We start from the raw sequence: 23,784 nt of genomic DNA on the forward strand, positions 1-23,784 counted from the left end.
CCCTCCCCCCTTCCCCAGCAATCATGACTCACAAATTTGATTGAATATTGTTGACCAAGAGGATTGATGAGGGTAGGCTGTGTTCTACACAGACTTTAGCAAGGCATTTGAAGGTTAGCTGGTCTAGAAGGTTAGAATACCTTGGATTCAGAATGAGATAGCAAATTGAATACAAAATTGGCTTGGCATTGGGAGGCAGTGGGTGTTTGATTGATACTTTTCAGATTGGAGACCTGTAACCAGTGGTGTCCTGCGAAGATTGGTGCTGGATCCTATATATTTGGAAGAGATGTAGATGGCATGATTAGTAAATAGTGTGGATAGCACTAAAATTAGTAGATGGTGAAGCAGGTTGTCTCGGCTAACAACAAGATCTATATCAACTGGGAAGGTGAGCAAGGAAATGACTGATGGAATTGAACTCTAACTAATGTGAGTGACTCATTGTGGGAAGTTAACCCCAGCCAGGCTATACGGAGTGATTGGCAGAGCACTGGGGTATGTTATTGAACAGTGAAACCTTGAGGTACATAGTTCCCTGAAAGTGACAATGCAGTTCTGGTCATCATGTTATAGGAAGGATGTGATTAAGCTAGAGGGGGTGCAGAAGAAATTCACTTGGATGGCTCCTGAAATTGAAGGCTTTATATTGGATCGGCTGGGTTGATTCTCTATAGAAAGTGATCTCTATAGAAAAAGATTATCTTATGGAGTGAAATTATGAGGGTCATAGGATGCATAGTCAATCTTTTTCCCAGGGTAGTGGAGTAAAACAATCAGGAGGTGTAGGTTAAAGGTGAGAGGGGAAAGAGTTAAAGGGGATTCTGATGAGCAAATCTTTCCACACAGTCATGATTATACGAAACGAGCAACTGGAGGAGTTGGTGGTGGCAGGTACAATTATAATGCTTGGATAGGACAAGTTTAGATGGATATGGGCCAAATGCAGGCATATGGAATCCTTGGTTGGCATGAACGAGTTGAGCCAAAGGCTTGTTTCCATGCTGTATATAATCTGTGAATTCACTCATGAAGCTGATTCAGTTTTCGAGTAGTATTTGACTTGCTGTAACAATGCTTTTACTGTTATAGCAAATGTAGAGTCAAGAGTGTTTTATTGTCATATGTTCCAGATAGAACAATGACATTCTTACTTACTTACTGCAGCACAACAGAATATGTAAACATAGTACATAAACGAGAGAAAAAAAGTTCAGTGTGTGTGTATATATATACATACACACATACTCAAAAAATAAACAATTATAGTGCAATAATAATAAGTCTGTTGTAGTTCAGAGCTTATTTGTTGTCGTGTTTAATAGCCTGATGGCTGAAGGGAAGAAGCTGTTCCTGAACGTGAACGTTACAGTTTTCAGTCTGTAAAGCTGCTTATAACATTCAAAAGTGTATAAATTTAGTCTGAAGCATTCCAATTCGTGTTGCAAGCAATAATTGTCTGTGTCATGACTGGACTAGCTATTTTGAAAGTTACAAATTGTAGTGGTGGAGTGCTCTGATGAAAAGTTAAGGTTCCTCAGCAATCGTTGTGATGTTGAAATTCTAAAAATGTGATTCTGATGATCATTGCTTCACAAAATACACAGAAAATACCGTATAAATGATTCTAATCGACATTTAATCGGCTTTCATATTCTATTTGTTTATTTAAAGTAGCTTTTGCAGAATGAAATGAGTCTTGATAGACTGGGATTCTACGTGCTGTATTTGCATCCAAATTGGAACTCTAAGCCTGAGCCTAGATCGACTGGATTGTGTCAGAAGGCTGCTATTAAAGCTGAATGCGATTGCCTACGTATCTTGCATTAGTTTTTCAGCAGGACTTACTCGCATCAATAGGGTTGCTAGTCCAGAAACTCTGTTAAATATGATCCTGGCTCACCTAACATTTGTTCATTTGGTAGTGATTAGGATCACTACCATTTTTTTTAGTTAGTCTGTCTTTACAATCAGCTCTCCAATAGTTTAAATGGTGGTGAAGTGTCCAAGAATGTTGTTACTATTTCTGTTGCTTACTCAAAAATTAATGTTATTTAAATACAGTGACTGAGTATGGATGACCATATGGAAGCAGCTGCACCACTGGAGTTGTGTTTGAACTCTGAGTAATCTGAATCATTAGAAGTAATTGAAGAGCTTGGCTTGTCAGGGCTCTTTGCCAATTTGCTCCATCAGTTTCTGCAATAAGAAGAAGCTGTGTCGTTTTATCAGTAAATAACCTTATGGCCATTTCAGAGTCTTTAAGTACTACTTGCAAATTCATGTTCATGTGGCCCAGGGAGCAGGTTGATTGTCCTCTAGACTGGGAAACAAGTAGTCAAAAAAGAGTTTCCCTTGTGACCTGCGTTAGCAAGAAAGGATGGAGAGAGAAAACTGGGAATTATAGACCAGTTAGCCTGACATCGGTATTGGGAAAGATGCTGGAGTCAATTATAAAAGATGAAATAGCGGCACATTTGAATAGCAGTAACAGGATGGAAGTCGGCATGGATTTACAAAGGGGAAATCATGCTTGAGTTTTTTGAGGATGTAACTAGGAAAATGGACAAGGGAGAGCCAGTGGATGTAGTGTACCGGGACTTTCAGAAAGCCTTTGATAAGGTCCCACATAGGAGATTAGTGGGCAAAATTAGAGCACATGGTATTGGGGGTAGGGTGCTGACATGGATTGAAAATTGGTTGGCAGACCGGAAACAAAGAGATGGGATTAACGGGTCCCTTTCAGAATGGCAGGCAGTGACTAGTGTGGGACCACAAGGCTCGCTGCTGGGACCGCAGCTATTTACAATATACATTCATGATTTAGATGAACGGATTAAAAGTAACATTAGCAAATTTGCAGATGACACAAAGCTGGGTGGCAGTGTGAACTGTGAGGAGGATGCTATGAGGATGCAGGATGACTTGGACAGGTTGAGTGAGTGGGCAGATGCATGGCATATACAGTTTAATGTGGATAAATGTGAGGTTATCCACTTTGGTGGCAAGAACAGGAAGGCAGATTATTATCTGAATGATGTCAAGTTAGGAAAAGGGGAAGTACAATGAGATCTGGGTGTCCTTGTTCATCAGTCACTGAAAGTAAGCATGCAGATACAGCAGGCAGTGAAGAAAGCTAATGGCATGTTGGCCTTCATAATAAGAGGTGTATAGGAGCAAAGAGGTCCTTCTGCTATTGTACAGGGCCCCAGTGAGGCCACACCTGGAGTATTGTGTGAAGTTTTGGTCTCCAAATTTGAGGAAGGACATTCTTGCTATTGTGGGAGTGCAGCGTAGTTTCACAAGGTTAATTCCCAGGAAGGTGGGACTGTCATATGTTGAAAGAATGGAGCGACTGGGCTTGTATACACTGGAATTTAGAAGGATGAGAGGGAATCTTATTGAAACATATAAGATTATTAAGGGATTGGACACTCTAGAGGCAGGAAACATGTTCCCGATGTTTGGAGAGTCCAGAACCAGGGACCACAGTTTAAGAATAAGGCGTAGGCCATTAAGAATGGAGATGAGGAAAAACTTTCACCCAGAGAGTTGTGAATCTGTGGAATTCTCTGCCTCGGAAGGCAGTGGCCAATTCTCTGGATGCTTTCAAGAGGGAGTTAGACAGAGCTTTTAAACATAGCGGAGTCAAGGGATATGGGATGAAGGCAGGAATGGGGTACTAATTGAGGATGATCAGCCATGATCACAGTGAATGAAGCTGGCTGAAAGGGCCGAATGACCTACTCCTGCACCTATTGTCTATTGTCACTCTTGACTGAATCGGATAGGTATAAGGTAAAGACCTAGTCCAGTGGCTGAGTCATACAGCATAGACAGTCTCTTATTAATTTTGATTTTAGTTTTTTACTTCATCTACTTTATGAATAAAACACCATCCTAACTACTTTCATCCAAAATTATGAATCTTTTATCATTTTAATTGTCTTTGCTCCACCAATTTGTATCAATATTTAAGTGTATTGTGTCCAATTCTAATAGCCCATGGACCTGCTCATCTGCTAGTTGTGTAGAGGGGAAACACATTTTCCCCTCTAGACTCTGTCAGCTTCAGAAGCTGTCAACTGTGGTGTAACTCAAAATAATAGCTCAACTGTATTTGTGATGCATGTGAACTAAATTGTATTTTCCAACTAGGTTGTGATAAATCTATTGTATATAGAGCTTTGCAGCGAGATAAGGAAAGAAAAGGCCCAGTCTAATGAAGGGTCTCGAGCCGAATCGTGACCTATTCCTTTTCTACAGAGATACTGCTTGACCTGCTGAGTTACTCCAGCATTTTGTGTCTATCTTCGGTGTAAACCAGCATATGCAGTTCCTTCTTGCAGAATCTCTAATCGTTCTAATTTCTGTTCAAGCTTAAGCTCCTTAGATGAATGAAGGACATGTTTGACCCACTGTGACTCCTGTATTCAACATCATTATCGCATAATCATCAAATAGCTTCTTGTATCCATTTTGCTTTTCTTTTGCATTCTCTGTCAAAATGCTTAACAAAAAAATGCATGTTGTACTTCAGTTTGATTTTTGACATTGAGATGTGGTGTAGTATTGAATAAGACATGTCTTATGTTGCCTTAAATATTTTAATGGTTAGCAGATAACATCAAAATTTCTTTATTTTCCTGGGGACCGTTGTGTGGGTGGAATATCTCATGCTAAAGGATGTAACTGAATTTTGGTATCAATTGTTAATAGGTAACAGGATAACACATTCCAATGGGTTTGAACTGAAATCCAGATGTGGTTTAATGAGGATGCAGGAATGTTCAGCATGAACAGGAGATAACATTTCCTGAATGTAGGGCAATATAACCATTCAGGAATTTCTGCTGTTGGTAATGATTTTTAATTTAATTTATTTTGGAGACATAGCGCGGAAACGGGCCCTTCGTACCACCAACCCCCGTACACTAGCACTATCCTACACACTAGGAAAAATTTACAATTTTACTGAAGACAATTAACCTACAAACCTGTACGTCTTTGCAGTGTGGGATCAAGCCGGAGCATCCGCAGAAAACTCATGCACTCACAGGGAGAACGTACAAACTCCATACAGACAGCATCTGTAGACAGGATCGAACCTGGGTCTCTGGTGCTGTAAGGTAGCAACTCTACCTCTGTGCCACTGTGCCACCTAAAATTATTTTGGAGGAAAATGCTCAATATGAGCACTGAGGTGATTGAACTCAAATGGTAATGTTTTTAGATGGATTAAATATGAAAAAGATGAGTCTTGCTCTTTAATTTTGTGAGGAATCCTTTTGAGTCACCCACTTGAGTTTCTCCCATTGTTGCCATCATGACCTTTGTGAATATGGTGCGTATTATATTCATCTACCTTTATGTTAGATTTCCAGCATCTACGGTTTTTTGATTTTCCTTCAGAGTTCACAACATTTTATTTATACACAACTTGCATCTAATTGTTGTTCATATGTTTGTTAGCTCGTTGACTACCATAATTGTTCACAATCAAAAATACGTTATTGAAATTCCAGTAACAACACTGGTGGGTGTATTGACCAATTTGTGAATACGATATTCCATAATTTATTTTGAATAAATTAGTCACCCATTGTTTTAGTCTCTTGTTCCCTGGCTATTGAATGGATGAGATGCAAGAATATTGAAACTTGGCCTGTTGATGTGAAGATGCAAGGTATGAAGGCGTGTGTGAGGACATTTTGTTTGTGTTGTTTATTACAAGAGATGATTGCTCCATCTCACAAATATGCTGGTTTAATCATTACTGTGGAATAATGACTGGGTCTTAAACGTGTGTTCAGAATGTTTCTTTAATTTGGGGATGGATGGAATTTTTTAATCCCAATGTCATCAATGTAGAATGTAAACCTCTGTGAGTTATGTCATTAACCAGCATAGTTGTGACGCTAAGAAAATATGTAGGGGAATAAAAACTTTTATTCTCAAATTGTAACATTAACCATTATTATTAAGATTCTGAATTGAAGTACATCTCCTCGAAGATTACAACAATTGGTGAGTGGTTAACTTGTTCTCTAAATTGGAAAAACACATGTAAATGAATTTGTGTTTGAAGGATTAAAGCTATGCTACAATTGTAATGAATTCTGGTTAAATGGCAGCAAGAGTCTTGCATTTGGCTTTATAATACACCAGGGCTGTGGAGTCGGAGTGGGAACAATTTTGGTGCTGCTGGAGTCGGAGTCGGTAAAAAAGTCCCGACTCCGACCTCAAAATGAATTTCAGAGACTACGTAAATCGGAAAACATCCTGCATTTTAAACATACCGCACACTTTATTTCCACCCGAGAGAAATGGCTAAGAAACTAGGGGTTTCCCTGGCATGGGAGAGTATCAGAAAACGAAGATCAAATTGCTAAAGCAAAGGAGGCCCTCTGTGATGTTGCAGTTTGGATAAAAGGGCTACTACCTGAAAAGTCAGAACCACAAAATGAAGATTGGAGTACCAAATCCTTCTCATCCTCTTCAAAAGATGGTCAGATTTTGCAGAATATTTAGATAAAATTGAACAGAGAGCAAAGCGTTCCCGTTTAAACGTGCAAAGGCAGCCTTTTGATAAACTAATTGAATTTAAGCAAGATTTTCTTAGTGGTTTAAAATAAGTAGAGAAATATGATCATCTAAACTTACAGTACAATAAGTCATCCCTGCTTATCCAGAAATAGTAAAATGTGCAGCTATGATAGTAACAGCCATACCACCCACTCAGGTCAGCGTGGAGAAACTGTTCTCTGCACTGAAAATAATTAAATCAGATTTAAGGGCTTCCATGAAAGAGGATCTGGCAGAAGCAGTTCTGTTCCTAAGGACAAGTTATTAATACATTTTAGGTATGTACTTTTATAGCAAACTTAACTACCTATGCATTTTGTTTTAATTTCTGTTGCACTTGAGACTTTTTTTGTCATAATTTAGCCATTTAGCTCATACCTGCAGCCTTAGTTTAATACATTTGAGTAATGCTTTTATAATTTATTTAATTCAATGGAATTTTAATTTTGTCATTGTTCTATATGTTTTTTTTTCCTTTTAGAATAATGAATTATGTTTTTGTTCAAGAATAAACAATAAAAAAGCCACAATAGCATAGCTACAACCATTAGACTCAAAACTTTAAGGACATGGGTTTAAAAGGTAGCCTGATGATTCATGTACAGTGCATTCAGAAAGTATTCCGAACCCTACACTTTTTCCACATTTTGTTATGTTACAGCCTTATTCTAAAATGGATTAAAATCATTTTTTTAAATAATCAATCTACACACAATACCCCAGAATAAAAAAGTGAAAACAGGTGTTTAGAAATTTTTGCAAAGTAATTAAAAAGAAATAACTGAAATATTACTTTTACATAAGTATTTCATCAAGGATCTCTCCGTACTTTGCTCCGTTCATCTTTCCCTTGATCCTGACTAGTCTCCCAGTTCCTTCTGCTGAAAAACATCCCCACAGCATGATGGTATGGTATTGGCCAGGTGATGAGCGGTGCCTGCTTTCCTCCAGATGTGACGCTTGGCATTCAGGCCAAAGAGTCAAATCTTGGTTTCATCAGACCAGAGAATCTTGTTTCTCATGCCTTTTGGCAAACTCCACGCGGGCTGTCATGTGCCTTTTATTGAGGAGTGGCTTCCATCTGGCCACTACCATAAAGGCCTGATTGGTGGAGTGCTGCAGATATAGTTGTCCTTCTGGAAGGTTCTCCCATCTCCACAGAGGAACTCTGGAGCTCTGTCAGAGTGACCATCGGGTTCTTGGTCACCTCCCTGACCAAGGCCCTTCTCAACCGATTGCTCAGTTTGGCCGGGCGGCCAGCTCTATGAAGAGTCCTGGTGGTTCCAAAGTTCTTCCATTTAAGAATGACGGAGGCACTATGCTCTTCGGGACCTTCAATGCTGCTGAAATAGCTCTATACCCCTCCCCAGATCTGTCTTGGAGGTCTACGGACAATTATTTTGTCTTCATGGCTTGGTTTTTGCTCTGACATGCACTGTCAGCTGTGGGACCTTATATAGACAGGTGTGTGCGTTTCCAAATCATGTACAATCAATTTAATTTACCACTGGTGGACTCCAAATCAAGTTGTAGAAACATCTCAAGGATAATCAATGGAAACAGAATGAACCTAAGCTCAATTTTGAGTGTCATAGCAAAGGGTCTGAATACTTACGTAAATTTGATATTTCAGTTATTTCTTTTTAATTACTTTGAAAAAATTTCTAAACTTTTTTTCTTCTTCATTCTGGAGTATTATGTGTAGATTGATGATTAAAAAAAAAGAAATGTAATCCATTTTAAAATAAAGCTGTAATGTAACAAAATGTGGGAAAAGTGAAGGGGTCTGAATATTTTCTGAATGCACTGTAGTTCCTATGAAATGCCATCTTGTGATTTGTCATCATAGCAGATTTAGAATTATTATACCTAGGGGTTGGGGTCGGAGTCGGATACACAAGAAATTAAGGAGTGGGAGTCGGGTGTTTTGGGTATCGACTCCACAGCCCTGTAATGCACTCCAAAAATGACAGTATATTTGCCTGTGACAGGTTGAAAGGCAGAATCAGCAGAGTGATACCGGGAATAAAATGGTAGATTTTATTCAAGTCAAGTCTGAGCAGACTCCAGCCAGGCAAAGCCACGGGTCCCGATAGTGTCAGCCCTAGGGTACTAAAGGCGTGTGCCAGCCAGTTGTGCAGAGTGTGCAAACTGATAAAGATGCGGGCGGATGCTCCATTGGTGTCCTGGATCACCAACTACCTGACTGGACGACCACAATATGTCAGGCTACAGAACTGTGTCTCGGAAATGGTGGTGACCAACGCAGGGGCCCCACAGGGGACGGCCCTCTCTCCCTTCCTGTTTACCATCTACACCTCAGACTTCAGATATAACTCCATCGCCTGCCACCTGCAGTAGTATTCAGATGACTCTGCAATTGTGGGCTGCATCAGTGAGGGAGGGAAGCTGAATACAGAGATGTAGTCAACAACTCTGTTGAGTGGTGGACTTTTGGAGGAGAGGAACTCCCCTGTCCCCTGTCTCCATCAATGGTGTGGATGTGCAATTTACCAGGGAGTACAAATACCTTGGAGTGTACCTGGACAGTAAACTGGACTGGTCCAGGAACGCTGTGGCCCTAACAAGAGGGAACGGAGCCGGGTGTACATTTTGAGAAGGCTCCACTACTTCAACATCTGCAGTAAGATGCTGCAGATGTTCTACCTATCGGTGGTAGCCAGTGCCATCTTCTTCGCTGCCGTGTGCTGGGACAGCAGGGTGAAGGCCACGGATGCAATAGGATCAATAAACACTTCAGGAAGGCTGGCTCCGTCCTGGGGGCAGAGTTGGATTCATGGGAGGTGGTCTTGGAGAGGAGGATGCTCTTCAAACTGCAGAACATCCTGGACAATACAGCTCACCCCTTCCATGACACACTGGTCAACCTCACAAACTAGTTCGTATTCCCTTTGACTATGATAAATAATGGGATGGATTAATTGACGTATTATAGATAATTAAAGGATTTGATACGTTGGTTAGTTAGAAAATATTTTCTCTTGTGGAAGTCCAGAACAAGGAGCCTTAATGTAAAATTAGAGGTTGCCAGTCTGAAGGTTTATGTAAAGGAGCACTGGATATTGGAAACCTGGAAGAAATGACAGAAGGTTCTTGAGCCCGGGGAAATTGGGGGTGGTGTCAGTTAAAGATTTCAAGGGTGAAGGGGGAGATAAGGATGTTTCTAGTAATGGGAGAGTCTAGGACCAGAGGACACAGCCTCAGATTAAAAGGACGTACCTTTAGAAAGGCAATGAGGAGAAATTAAGGTGGTGAATCTGGGAATTCATTGCCACAGATGGCTGAGAAGGCCAAGTTTTTAAGTATTATTAAAGTGGAGATTGATACGTTCTTGATTAATATGGGTGTCAAAGGTTATGAGGAGAAGGCAGGAGAACGGGGTTAAGAGGAAAGATAAGTTTGAATAGTAGAGTAGACTCGATGGGCCAATTCTGCTCCTATTACTTATGGACATGAAACAAGGTCAACTCTATCCTGATTCTGGTTTAAGATCAGTTAGCTGAATGGGTTTTTTGAATTTCAATTTGCCATACTCTGCTTTGTTTCTGTGATTCCTTTGAATTTCCCAGAGGGATCCAGACAATGGAAATATACTCTTAGAATTGCTAAATGTATTACTGTTATCACCTACTTATCACTGGTGGATAGTGTTATCACAATGTTGGTGAAAGGAAGGACTAATCAATTAAAATTAAACTAGAAACTGTCATTGTTATTTTGCATCACAACTATTTATTATGGTTACCATTTCCATACAAGCTCTGCTAAGGACATTAGGCTTTGACAACTGCACTGTTACTAACTTCATGCGGAGACCCCATGGAGATGTTAGTGGAAGACTTAGTGGTAGTACTTGATATGCTGACTTGGAAGCTTTGTATGATTATTAATATATAATGTAGAATCATAGGGTTGTTGCAGCACAGGAGGAAATCATTAGGCCCATTATGTCATGTACTCTTGGCATAACAATCCATCAGTCCTGTCTCTAACCCTGAAAATACTTTTCCTTCAAGTGTTTTTCTATTGAGATGAAAGTGAAAATTTCTGAACTGATTCCATGCTATAACTTGGAGAGCCTTGATTTGATTCTCTTCCCATTATCTGAATATTTCTAGCACCTAGCTGGTAGTTGAAAATATGGTTAGGTGAAATATTCATACACCATGTAATGAAATTATTGTCAGCAATAGTGTAGATTGGTTACTAACCAATCTAATGCTTTATTATTATAAGCTCCGCCTACTAGCACACTATTCATATTATCGTAACCCGACGTGCTGCCAGTCAGTGCTGCTATACCGTAGAAGTAACATGCTGTTGTGTGTTGTACGCGTTACTCGATAAATACTCTTGTACCAGATCCGTGAGTACGTTTGATTCACTCAACAAATAGTTATTTAAAAAATAAAATAAAATTATCACTATGAAGTAACATTGGAATAGGTATCACCATGGCTCAGAAAGGCATTGAAGTACGTACGGTTTACCTGAATACGTAAGGCATAGTATTAGGAAGAATAGTAATGTTGGTCTTTGTTTGGGACATTAATCAGCATGGATATGGTGTGATCGCAGAGATACCTTAAGTGCAGTGATGAACCATTAAAAGGAGGCATGGGAGTGAAATTTGTTGTTGGTTTTGTTGAAACCTCTGAGGAAATCTGTAGCTAATAATTATGTATTTCAACTATCCTATTGTGCAAATGATTATATCTTAACACACCCTTCTTTCTCCTCATCTAATCTAGTTTTTCTTGCACCTATGTGTCCATCCTCCTCCACACTCCCCCTGCTTACCCTCCTAGAAGGGAGGAAAGACCAGTCTTCCTCCCTCATCTACCTTGCTACTCTGCAGCATCATGGCTGAGGTTTACCTTCTTCCCACATCATTCTCTTAACTACCACCTTTGGCCCACCACCCCTCTGAACTTGCTTGAATTTATTTGAATACCAAACATTTAGAAGATAAGCAGGAATGGGACGTTTTAAATCTACAAAGATTAGAAACTACAAGTGTTTATCTAAAGTCTTGCTTTGTATATGTTTAACTATTGTAGGGAGAACTGCCTCAGGCCAGAACTTGCCAATAAAAAAACAGTTCTATTGTGTATGTATGGCAAGGTGTGAGTCTCCAAGAATTGTGAATAATCAAAATTATTTATACTGATAGGTGTTTGGGATGCTTTCCTTTGAGTCGAGGGACTGAATTTTTTTTAGTTTCAAATTTAAATGTTATACATTAAAAAATATAGGAAAGATCAGATTAAGCTAGTTATGATATAGAAAAGATTCACAGTTTGTTTTTTTCTGGATCAGACCACTTGAGTTATAAGCAGTTTAATGGTTAGGCTCGGTCTGTTTTATCTTGAGCAAAGGAAACTGAGAGGTGACATCAAAGAGGTATGTAAAAGTATGAGAGCTATTGATAGAGAGGATAACCAGTGTCTGTTTCCCTTAGCAGATATGCCTAAAACTAGAGGGTATAGGTTTAAGATGAGGGGGAGGAAGTTTGAAGAAGATCTGAGGGGTGAATTCCCGCCACAGAAGTTGGGATCTGGAATAAGCTGCCTAAAGGAGGTGATGGGGACAGGAATAGTACAAAATTAAGAACATCAGAACAGGTACTTGAATGAGCAGGATATGGAAATCATGGAGACATTTGGGATTAGTATAGATAGGTATGTCGGTCAATATTACACAGTGGGCTGAAGGCCCTTTTCTATGGTTTACAACTCCATAAATCTAGCCATATATTTCTGTGTCCATCTTGGTGAGATGTTGAGAGAGGAAATTGATATGGTGAAAGTTCATTGCCATGCATTCCTTATCGAGAACACAAGGGTATATAGTATGTAGATGCAGTTTAAGGAAAAGTCAGTGTGCAACTTGTAAAATCAACCTTGCAGATAAGTATGGTTGAGAGTACAGTGAGCTGTTGTAGACATTTTTAAGGGGGAAGTTGAGCAGCCATTGTGCACTTTGTTGCCAACAACTTGTAGAAAAAGAGACGAGGTCCTGCAGATTGAATATAGGGAGTTAGGAAGGAGTTTTAAAAGCAGGATTTCATTGGTAGTAATCTCTGTATTACGTCTGGTGCCATGTGCTTGTGAGAGTAGGAATATGAGGTTGGGGCGGATGAATGTGTGGTCGAGGAGCTGATGCAGAGGGCAAGGATTCCCCCTTTTTGGACCTGTGGGATTCTTCTAAGGGCAGAGGTGACCTGTACAAGAGGGATGGGTTGTACCTGAATTGAATGGGGAACCAATATTCTGGCAGGGAAATTTGCTAGTGTTCTGGCATGTTACCGTTATATATGGCATTGGTGAGGGCACATTTGGAATACTGTATCCAATTGCTGTAATTTTGCTATGGGAAACTGGAAGGGCGCAACAAATATTTACGAGGATGTTACCAGGTTGGAGGATTTGTGTTATGAGAGGCGGCTACATGACTTTCTGTACCAGATCCTTCTACTTCAGTTTCTTCACCTGCAACTAATTATGAGGGATATGGATAGGATAGAAGGATTTTTATCTCTCCAATATCAGAGGTGTCTAAAATGAAAGGGTATATGTTTACGCTAAGAGGCAGAAGGTTAAGAGTATATTGTTGGAAAACACTTTTTGACCCAGAATGTGATTGGAATCTGGACCACACTGCCTGAGGGAGTGGTGACGGGGGAGATAAGGTGTCTAGACTAGCACCTGACTTTTATAGGCCATTCTCACGTTGCGAGTTGAGACAAGAGGTATCCCGAGTGAAAGACTCGTGGTTGTGTACGAGATTGCAAGTGTATGATCAAGAGTTTAACCGAGTTCCCACGGGTATGACAAGTTTGCCGTTTACTTGTCATTTCTGCGATGTTCCGTTCGTCTCCCGAGTTACTCTTGAGCCAATCCTGATTGAAGGTTTGTTTTAATAAGCAACAGTGTTATGTTTTAATAAGCAACAGTGTTAAATCATGTGGCATTGTTTTAAAGTTATAATTCATAGCGGCCGCATCTATTGATGTGACCTACAAAGGGAAAATGCGCACCATCCAGTGCCAGAGCAGTTATAGAAACATAGAAACATAGAAATTAGGTGCAGGAGTAGGCCATTCGGCCCTTCGAACCTGCACCGCCATTCAATATGATCATGGCTGATCATCCAACTCAGTATCCCGTACCTGCCTTCTAATCTAATCTAACTCCCTCTTAAATATAGCCAATGAACTGGCCTTGACTACCCTCTGTGGCAGAGAGTTCCAGAGATTCACCACTCTGTGTGAAAAAAGTTCTTCTCATCTCGGTTTTAAAGGATTTCCCCCTTATCCTTAAGCTGTGACCCCTTGTCCTGGACTTCCCCAACATCGGAAGCAATCTTCCTGCATCTAGCCTGTCCAACCCCTTAAGAATTTTGTAAGTTTCTATAAGATCCCCTCTCAATCTCCTAAATTCTAGAGAGTATAAACCAAGTCTATCCAGTCTTTCTTCATAAGACAGTCCTGACATCCCAGGAATCAGTCTGGTGAACCTTCTCTGCACTCCCTCTATGGCAATAATGTCCTTCCTCAGATTTGGAGACCAAAACTGTACGCGATACTCCAGGTGTGGTCTCACCAAGACCCTGTACTACTGCAGTAGAACCTCCCTGCTCCTATACTCAAATCCTTTTGCTATGAAAGCTAACATACCATTCGCTTTCTTCACTGCCTGCTGCACCTGCATGCCTACTTTCAATGACTGGTGTACCATGACACCCAGGTCTCGCTGCATCTCCCCTTTTCCTAGTCGGCCACCATTTAGATAATAGTCTGCTTTCCTGTTTTTGCCACCAAAATGGATAACCTCACATTTATCCACATTATACTGCATCTGCCAAACATTTGCCCACTCACCCAGCCTATCCAAGTCACCTTGCAGTCTCCTAGCATCCTCCTCACAGCTAACACTGCCCCCCAGCTTAGTGTCATCCGCAAACGTGGAGATATTGCCTTCAATTCCCTCATCCAGATCATTAATATATATTGTAAATAGCTGGGGTCCCAGCACTGAGCCTTGCGGTACCCCACTAGTCACTGCCTGCCATTGTGAAAAAGACCCGTTTACTCCTACTCTTTGCTTCCTGTTTGCCAGCCAGTTCTCTATCCACATCAATACTGAACCCCCAATGCCGTGTGCTTTAAGTTTGTATACTAATCTCTTATGTGGGACCTTGTCGAAAGCCTTCTGGAAGTCCAGATACACCACATCCACTGGTTCTCCCCTATCCACGCTACTAGTTACATCCTCGAAAAATTCTATAAGATTCGTCAGACATGATTTACCTTTTGTAAATCCATGCTGACTTTGTCCAATGATTTCACCACTTTCCAAATGTGCTGCTATCCCATCTTTAATAACTGACTCTAGCAGTTTCCCCACTACCGATGTTATACTAACTGGTCTGTAATTCCCCGTTTACTCTCTCCCTCCCTTCTTAAAAAGTGGGGTTACGTTTGCTACCCGCCAATCCTCAGGAACTACTCCAGAATCTAAAGAGTTTTGAAAGATTATTACTAATGCATCCACTATTTCTGGAGCTACTTCCTTAAGTACTCTGGGATGCAGCCTATCTGGCCCTGGGGATTTATCGGCCTTTAATCCATTCAATTTACCCAACACCACTTCCCGGCTAACCTGGATTTCACTCAATTCCTCCAACTCCTTTGACCCGCGGTCCCCTGCTATTTCCGGCAGATTATTTATGTCTTCCTTAGTGAAGACGGAACCAAAGTAGTTATTCAATTGGTCCACCATATCCTTGTTCCCCATGATCAACTCACCTGTTTCTGACTGCAAGGGACCTACATTTGTTTTAACTAATCTCTTTCTTTTCACATATCTATAAAAACTTTTGCAGTCAGTTTTTATGTTCCCTGCCAGTTTTCTTTCATAATCTATTTTCCCTTTCCTAATTAAGCCCTTTGTCCTCCTCTGCTGGTCTCTGAATTTCTCCCAGTCCTCTGGTATGCTGCTTTTTCTGGCTAATTTGTACGCATCATCCTTCGCTTTGATACTATCCCTGATTTCCCTTGTTATCCACGGATGCAGTACCTTCCCTGATTTATTCTTTTGCCAAACTGGGATGAACAATTTTTGCAGTTCATCCATGCAGTCTTTAAATGTCTTCCATTGCATATCCACCGTCAACCCTTTTAGAATTAATTGCCAGTCAATCTTGGCCAATTCACGTCTCATACCCTCAAAGTTACCTTTCTTTAAGTTCAGAACCATTGTTTCTGAATTAACAATGTCACTCTCCATCCTAATGAAGAACTCAACCATATTATGGTCACTCTTGCCCAAGGGGGCACGTACAACAAGACTGCTAACTAACCTTCCTCATTACTCAATACCCAGTCTAAAATAGCCTGCTCTCTCGTTGGTTCCTCTACATGTTGATTTAGATAACTATCCCGCATACATTCCAAGAAATCCTCTTCCTCAGCACCCCTGCCAATTTGATTCACCCAATCTATATGTAGATTGAAGTCACCCATTATAACTGTTTTGCCTTTGTCGCACGCATTTCTAATTTCCTGTATTATAATTATACTTATGATTTGTTTGAAACACACAGGTTTGATATATTTTAATTGAATTTACTGCCATGTCTACACACTGCGGGGAGACGGGAGATTAAATCTTTGAATGTGGACGGATGTGCACATCAGATTGTTGTGAGACGGAGCTCAGGGTTCGCCTCCTGAGTTGCTTCGGTGCCCAGGCGTGAGTTGAGATGGAGAGAGGTTGGGGGGGGGGGGGGCGTAATTAATCTGTCTGGGGTGACATGGCTCTTGGGTTAGGCTGGGATCATTCTCTGCGGGGTGATCTTAGTGCGGGAGACAAGTGTAGGATAGGTGTACTGATTGTGTGGGCAGAACTTTGGAAGCGATTGCCCACCAGTCTCAAAAGCCGCTGTGTCTCCCTGTCCCTGGGATAGCAGGGGGTGACCAAACAGCACAATACCCCCCTCCCCCTCCACGCCAACACGAAGGGCAACGATCCCAAGGCTTTAGCGTCAGAAACAGCGGGCAGGCGACAATCACCTGCCATTACGCGAGAGAGATCATGCACTGTTGTAGGTCTCCTTTGCACGTCGGTGTTTCTGTCTTTCTCCACTCATTGTTGGCCCTATCTATCACCACCCCCAACTACACCCCTCTGCTTCTCGGCCATGTGTGTGACCCCTTCCCTCCCCTCTCCAGCTCCCCGCCCATTGCACCGGCGCGGGGGCTTTGCACTGTCTTCACGTCGACGATGCCAGCAGGTCGATGCCAGTCGCACCGGGGCAGTCGCCCCCTTCACTTTCCCAGGGGGTCGGGACGGGACTGGAGTTGGGAGGGAAAGGGGGTGGGGGGGGAGGGATGGGTGGGTTAGGCGAGCAGGAGAGTGGGGTTGTTTGCAGTTGCAGAGGGAGGGGGCAAGGGCGGTACAGTTCCCAGTCTCAGCTCCTGTCCAGGGGGGTGGCCGGAGACGTCAGGACCAACGGGACACCGACCCCCAAGCCCACCAGGCCCACTGCAAGCACGGAGAACCCAGAGGCCAACAGCCAACAGCAACTCCAGCCCAGCCCCGCTCCAACTCCAGAGGAATCCGCTCCCCGATGGGCCGCTACGGCGACAAATGACAGTTCACCCACACCCCGAGCTGCGCCCCCTCATCTGCCACCCCAAGAACAAGACGTACCTTGCACACCATCAGCTTTTGCCCCTATGGGGAGCGTGTTCCTCTGGAGTTGGAGCGGGGCTGGGCTGGAGTTGCTGCTGGTTGTGGGTCTCTGGGATCTCCGTGCTTGCAGTGGGCCTGGTGGGCCTGGGGGTCGGTGTCCCGTTGGTCCTGTCGTCTCCGGCCACCCCCCTGGACAGGAGCTGAGACTGGGAACTGTACCGCCCTTGCCCCCTCCTCTGCAACTGCAAACAACCCCACTCTCCTGCTCACCTAACCCCCCCCCCCCCCCCACCACCACCACCTTTCCCTCCCAACTCCAGCCCCGTCCCGACCCCCTGGGAAACTTAAGGGAGCGACTTCCCCAGGGCGACTGGCATCGACATGTTGGCATCGCCGACTTGAAGACAGTGCAAAGCCCCCGCGCCGGTGCAATGGGCGGGGAGCTGGGGAGGCGAAGGGGTCACACACATGGCCGGGAAGCTGAGGGGTGTAGGTGGGGGTGGTGACAGATAGGGCCAACAATGAGTGGAGAAAAACAGAAACACCGACGTGCAAAGAAGACCTACAACAGTGCATAATTTCTCTCGCGTTATGGCAGGTGATTGTCGCTGAGAAACTGAAGGGATCCACAATCTGCTGCTGCCTGCCCGCTGAGTTAAAGAGTTCCCACGGTAGACTCACGATACACTAAGGTAAACGCACGGGCCACTACATTATTACAACGAGTTAAAATGTTTCAATTCTTAACCACAAGAGTAAAATTGACTCGTGGAAAATTTCAAACATGACAAAGACAAGAGTCGACAAGTTACACGAGTACCTGCCGTTAGCGCCACGATGCACTACGTTACGTCGACGAATGCCGTACGCTAATCGTACGTTATTACCACGAGGTTTAACTCGGGTTACCTCTTGTGTCAACTCGCAACGTGAGAATGGCCTTTTACTAAGGGTATACGGCTTCAGTGAAGGTTCTGGTAAATGGGAATAGTATAGTTAGGCACTTGATGGTTGGCATGGACAAGGTGAGCAACTGGGCATGTTTCTATGCTGCATGATGCTGCCATACAGCAGCAGCTGTACTCACCAAGGGCATTTACCTGCATTTTGAGACTATAATACAGATACAGGAGAAGCCCAGGCTATTTTGCTGTACTTGAACACTTGTCTTCTGACAGAGTACAAATGCACACCATTTTGAAATTGAAGTTTGGGAAGCAGATCACAATTGCATAAGAAATCCTTTCCATTTGGCTAGAATTCAAAGCTGAGCATTGCAGATCACTTGGTTTGGAGTTCAATTTCAATATCGAGTAAACAGTAAGCTTATGTGCAGGTTGTTTATGTGAGAGATGATTTTAAACAGCTTTTACACACATTCAATTTTGATTTGGTTCACTGGGATCTGTGTAGCAGTTCTGGTCCCGCAGCAGAATCCTAGACGGTATGGAATGAATAACTTAATATAGCATGGAAACATGAAGAGCTGGTCTCCTGGAATCCAAACTTAATGAGTGGTAGTAGTGTAGAAATAGATATAAAATATCACAGAGCTGTGAGGCTTTAATACCCATGATATTTTACAGCAGTTTAGTTGTGATTGTTGGATATCAAGGAACAAGCAGCGCATTGCTGTTTGTTGACCTGCTGTTTTTCTGCTCTGCTGCACTAACATGTGTATTGTTAATACCATTCACGACTCCCATTTGTTTTGTGCACAGTTCCCGGACATCAGTCCAATAGAACAGGCTGAGCAGAATACAGCACTCTCTCTCCAGCAAGTATTTATGGAGTGTATACACGGATGATTATTTTCTGATTCATTTTTTCCCTTTTGTCTGCTGGATAGATTTCTTTCCAATGAATTTATTTTTGCCAGTTTAAATGCTTGCAAGCTCTGAAAATGATCATTACTTAAAATAGTTAATAAAAGCAGAACATTCTGGAAATATTCAGCAGTTAAGCACCATTAGTGGAAAGAGAATGACTTAATGATTCAGGTCGAAAACCCTTTGGCAGTTTTGTTTTACTTTTGTTTAATTTTGGTTTTAATCCATATTTCCAGCATTTGCAGTTTAATGAATTGCAAAAAGAGTTAATCTTGCTGTTGTACAGATATGTTCTAGTGGGTCCATTTTGTTTTCTGAAGAGAGAATAAAATAAAATAAATTACTCCCAAGGGCAATGCAAGCACCATCAACTACTTTTTCAACCTCACAACTGCTTTGACTGTCCATAATGAGCTTACATTTGGTTCAAGACGATGGCAAGCAACCATGATCGGCATTAGTTGGCCTACAACATATCTGAAGTCTGAAGAAGGGTCTCGACCCGAAATGTCGCCTTTTCCTTCGCTCCATAGATGCTGCCTCACCCACTGAGTTTCTCCAGCATTTTTGTCTACCTTCAATTTTTCCAGCATCTGCAGTTCTTTCTTAACATATCCAATCTTGATGTGTACAGGTGACAAGGAAGGTTTTGCATTCATTCCAGAACCAGGGGCCACAGTCTTAGAATAAAGGGGAGGTCATTTAAGACTGAGGTGAGAAAAAACGTTTTCACCCAGAGAGTTGTGAATTTATGGAATTCCCTGCCACAGAAGGCAGTGGAGGCCAAGTCACTGGATGGATTTAAGAGAGAGTTAGATAGAGCTCTATTGATGCAACATCTGTAATTTTAACAGTATAACAATTACAGGAGGACCATCCGTAGGTTGAATAATATTGTATTTATTGAGAGCATCCTCACTTCAAAGTGAATGTTTATTGGCCAAGTATTCACATACAAGGAATTTGCCTTGGTGCTTCACCCGCAAGTGACAACATGACATACAGTGACAGTTAGGAATGACACATAAAACATTAAACATTAATAATAAAATATTATTGATTAAACATGTGAATTAAATAAAATACCAGAGCAAAAGGAGGCTACAGATTTTTGGTTATTGAGTTGAGCTACGACTCGTAGAAAAAAAAACTGTTTTTATGTCTGGCTGTGGCAGCTTTGACAGTCCGGAGTCGCCTTCCAGAGGGAAGTGATTCAAAGAGTTTGTGGCCAGGTTGAGAGGGGTCAGAGAAGATCTTACCTGCTCGCTTCCTGGCCTTTGCAGTGTACAGTTCGTCAATGGATAGAAGGTTGCAGCCAATAACCTTCTCAGCTGATCGAATGATTCGCTGCAGCCTCCGGATGTCGTGCTTGGTGGCTGAGCCAAACCACACCATGATGGAGAAGGTGAGGACAGACTCTACGATGGCCGTATAGAATTGGACCATCATTGCCTGTGGCAGATTGTACTTCCTCAGCTGCTGCAGGAAGTACATCCTCTGTTGTGCCTTTTTGACTGTGGAGTCGAAGGTGGCCCCCCTTTTAAGGTGCTTGGAGATGATGGTTCCCAGGAACTTAAAAGGCTCCACAGATGTGACTGTGGTGATGGTGAGTGGGGTGAGGGGAGGGGGAACTCTCCTAAAGTCTACTATAAATTCCACTGTCTTAAGAGCATTGAGCTCCAGGTTGTTGCGATGACACCAGGACGCCAGCTGTGTCACTCCCTGTCTGTGGTAGATTCCACCCCATCCTGGATCAGTCCAATCAGGGTTGTGTCGACTGCAAACTTGTGAAGCTTGACAGAGCAGTCAGTGGAAGTGCAGTCATTGGTGTAGAGAGAGTAGAGAAGAGGGGAGTGTACGCAGCCTTGCGATGCTCCTATGCTGAGCGTTTGCGGGTCCGAGATATGCTTTCCCATCCTCACATGCTGCTTCCTGTCTGTCAGGAAGTTGGTGATCCACCGAGAGAGGGGTTCAGGAACAGTCAACTTGGAAAGTTTGGAGTGTAGTAGCTCTGGTACAATGGTGTTGAATGCAGAGCTAAAATCAACAAACAAAATCCTCTCATAGGTCCCTTGGCGGTCTAGGTGTTGGAGGATGACCCCGGCAACTCTACCCCCCCCCCCCTTCACATAAAAGCCCTCCAAACTAACTGACTAACATTTAAGCAATGATTTACAGATGTTTAAGTGTCTCCCCGGTCTCTGGGGAGGAGGCATCCGCTACAGTAGTACAGACCTGGGTTGACCGTGGGTAGGGGTAGAGTTGCCGGGGTCGGAGCTCCAACCGGCGCCGCCCGCGGCCGGACGCCCGCAGCCGCAGACAGACAGGGAGTGACACAACTGGCGTCCTGGTGCCATCGCAACAACCTGGAGCTCAATGCTCTTAAGACAGTGGAATTTATAGTAGACTTTAGGAGAGTTCCCCCTCCCCTCACCCCACTCACCATCACCACAGTCACATCTGTGGAGCCTTTTAAGTTCCTGGGAACCATCATCTCCAAGATGTTGGGAGTCGGCGGCCACAGCGCTCCGGAGCTTACTGCACGGCGACCCGTTAAGGCATTGCCCGCTCCCCGCCTCTCCGACCAGGTAGGGGACTAAGAATTAAAGTTTCCCCCTTCACCCCCCCCACCACATAAAATCCCTCCAAACTAACTGACTAACATTTAAGGAATGATTTACAATGATTCCCCGGTCTCCGGGGAGGAGGCAGCCGCTCCAGACATTTCAAGCCGCCCGCACTACCTACCTAATCTACGCTAAAAATCTTCCATTCGGAAATCCGAAAAATTCCGAAATCCGAGAAGTGTCTGGTCCCAAGGCTTTCGGATAAAAGGTTGTGCACCTGTACAATCACCAGGTACAGTACTGTCTTGCACTGTGTGAGTTTTGTTTTTATCAGAAGTATTAGGGCTTGTGTTTGCTTAATGCGGGTCTTCCGTAGATTACAAACACCCAACTCATGGACACTCGATGTAAAAGAGAATGTTTGAGTGATCGGCAGGAAGGATTTGCTGGCTGGTATTGGGCTGTAGGCATCTTCTGCCATGTGGGAACACAGTTTACAGCTCTGGGGCAAGATAAGGATTATAGTGTGAGAAGGAACTGCAGATGCTGGTTTAAACCGAAGATAGACACAAAAAGCTGGAGTAACTCAGCGGGACAGGCAGCATCTGTGGAGAAAAGGAATGGGTGACGTTTCAGGTCGAGGCCCTTCTTCGTTCTTATGTGCAGGGAGAAAAATAATGTTCTTGGTATCATGTTCAGCACAGACATTGTGGATAGAAGGGCCTGTTCTAGTGATATACTGTTCTATGTTCTATTTCCCAGTCACATGTCTACTTCAGCAAAGATCTTTTTTACCCACCATTAGATTGAAAACTCGTTCAGTATTGTAGCTCCTTTAAGAAAATCATAATTGTGTGCTCTGACCACTATAATATTCACACAGCCAAGTGGCCGATTTTGTTAAAATAGTATTGTCTTAAAAATTTCCAAGATGCTTTGAAAATTGCATGGAGACTGCATTTCTCAGTTGTAAAGCTGTGGTTGTCTGTCTTTTTATTTCCACCCTTTTTTTCTTTGAGCAATCCTGTCTGATTCTGTTTGTTCTCTGGAAGTTGTCTGCAATGCAGGAACGTCGATCATTAAGTCTTGCTTGGAACTGAGCCAGGTATTCATTGCTTGGATGCCACACGGCTTTTGGTGCAAGCTGGGTGTGGGCTGGTAAATGGAATAGTTCACTGAACTCAATTTCAGGTTTCTGCTTTTCTGTCTGTTTCCTTTCTTCTGATTTACAGTTTTCTGCCAGTTTGTGTGGTTTGAAATGTTTACACTTTTTTTACTGATCCTTCCTGCCTCTCTTTATTTAATTCTTTCTCTTTTCTACTTGTTTTAGTCTTACCTTTTAGTTGTATAACTTGAGACAGCAGCCCTTTGTTCTGGGCATTCCAGCTAGGGAAACCATCCTCCACTCCATATCGACAGAAGAGACTAGATTCTAGAGTCTGACGCAAACAACAAATTGCTCGAGCAATTGTGTAATTTGAGGTGGTGCATGGATGCTGCAAGCTGACTTGCACAGATTGAACAAGTGGGAGAAAACATAACAGAGAAGTTACTCACTTTAACAGGGAACACAGAAATACACAATTATTTAAATAGTGATAGATTTAGAGGTAAAAAAACAAAAGTGCTGGCGGACTTCAACGGGTTAGGCAGCATTTGTGGAGGGAATGGTCAAATGATGTTTCGGGTCTGGACCCTTGTTTAGACTGAACCACCGCGTTCTTCCCAAGGGCGGCACGGTGGCACAACGATAGAGTTGCTGCCTTGCAGTGCCGGAGACCAGGTTCGATCTCAACTACGATGCTATCTGTGCGGATTTGTACGTTCTCCCCGTGACCACGTGGGTTTTCTCTGAGATTTTTGGTTTCCTCCCATGCTCCAAAGACATACAGGTTTGCAGGTTAATTTGCTTTGTCTAGATGTAAAAGTGTCCCTAGTGTGTATAGGTAAGATAGTGTACGGGGAATGCTGGTCGGTGCGGACTCGGTGGGCCGAAGGGACTGTTTCCGCGCTGTATCTCTAAACTAAGCTAAAATTCCAGCATCTGCAATTACTTCTGTCTCTCATGATTGAGAAGTGTTTTTT

At 42.8% G+C, this 23,784-nt stretch overlaps 1 protein-coding gene and 1 long non-coding RNA gene across 2 annotated transcripts in view; one reads left to right on the forward strand and one right to left on the reverse strand.

The window, feature by feature from the left end:
• The window catches only part of bmpr2 (bone morphogenetic protein receptor type 2), a 180,420-nt gene that overhangs the window by 20,598 nt on the left and 136,038 nt on the right, over positions 1 to 23,784 (forward strand). The window lies entirely within an intron of this gene.
• On the reverse strand, positions 19,327 to 23,156 carry LOC116975322. Its single transcript, XR_004412594.1, has 2 exons — positions 23,036 to 23,156; positions 19,327 to 19,446 (listed from the first exon to the last, which is right to left on the reverse strand). It is a non-coding gene; the product is annotated as an uncharacterized LOC116975322 (long non-coding RNA).

Source organism: Amblyraja radiata, chromosome 7 (assembly GCF_010909765.2).
Source record: "Amblyraja radiata isolate CabotCenter1 chromosome 7, sAmbRad1.1.pri, whole genome shotgun sequence".
NCBI lineage: Eukaryota > Metazoa > Chordata > Chondrichthyes > Rajiformes > Rajidae > Amblyraja > Amblyraja radiata.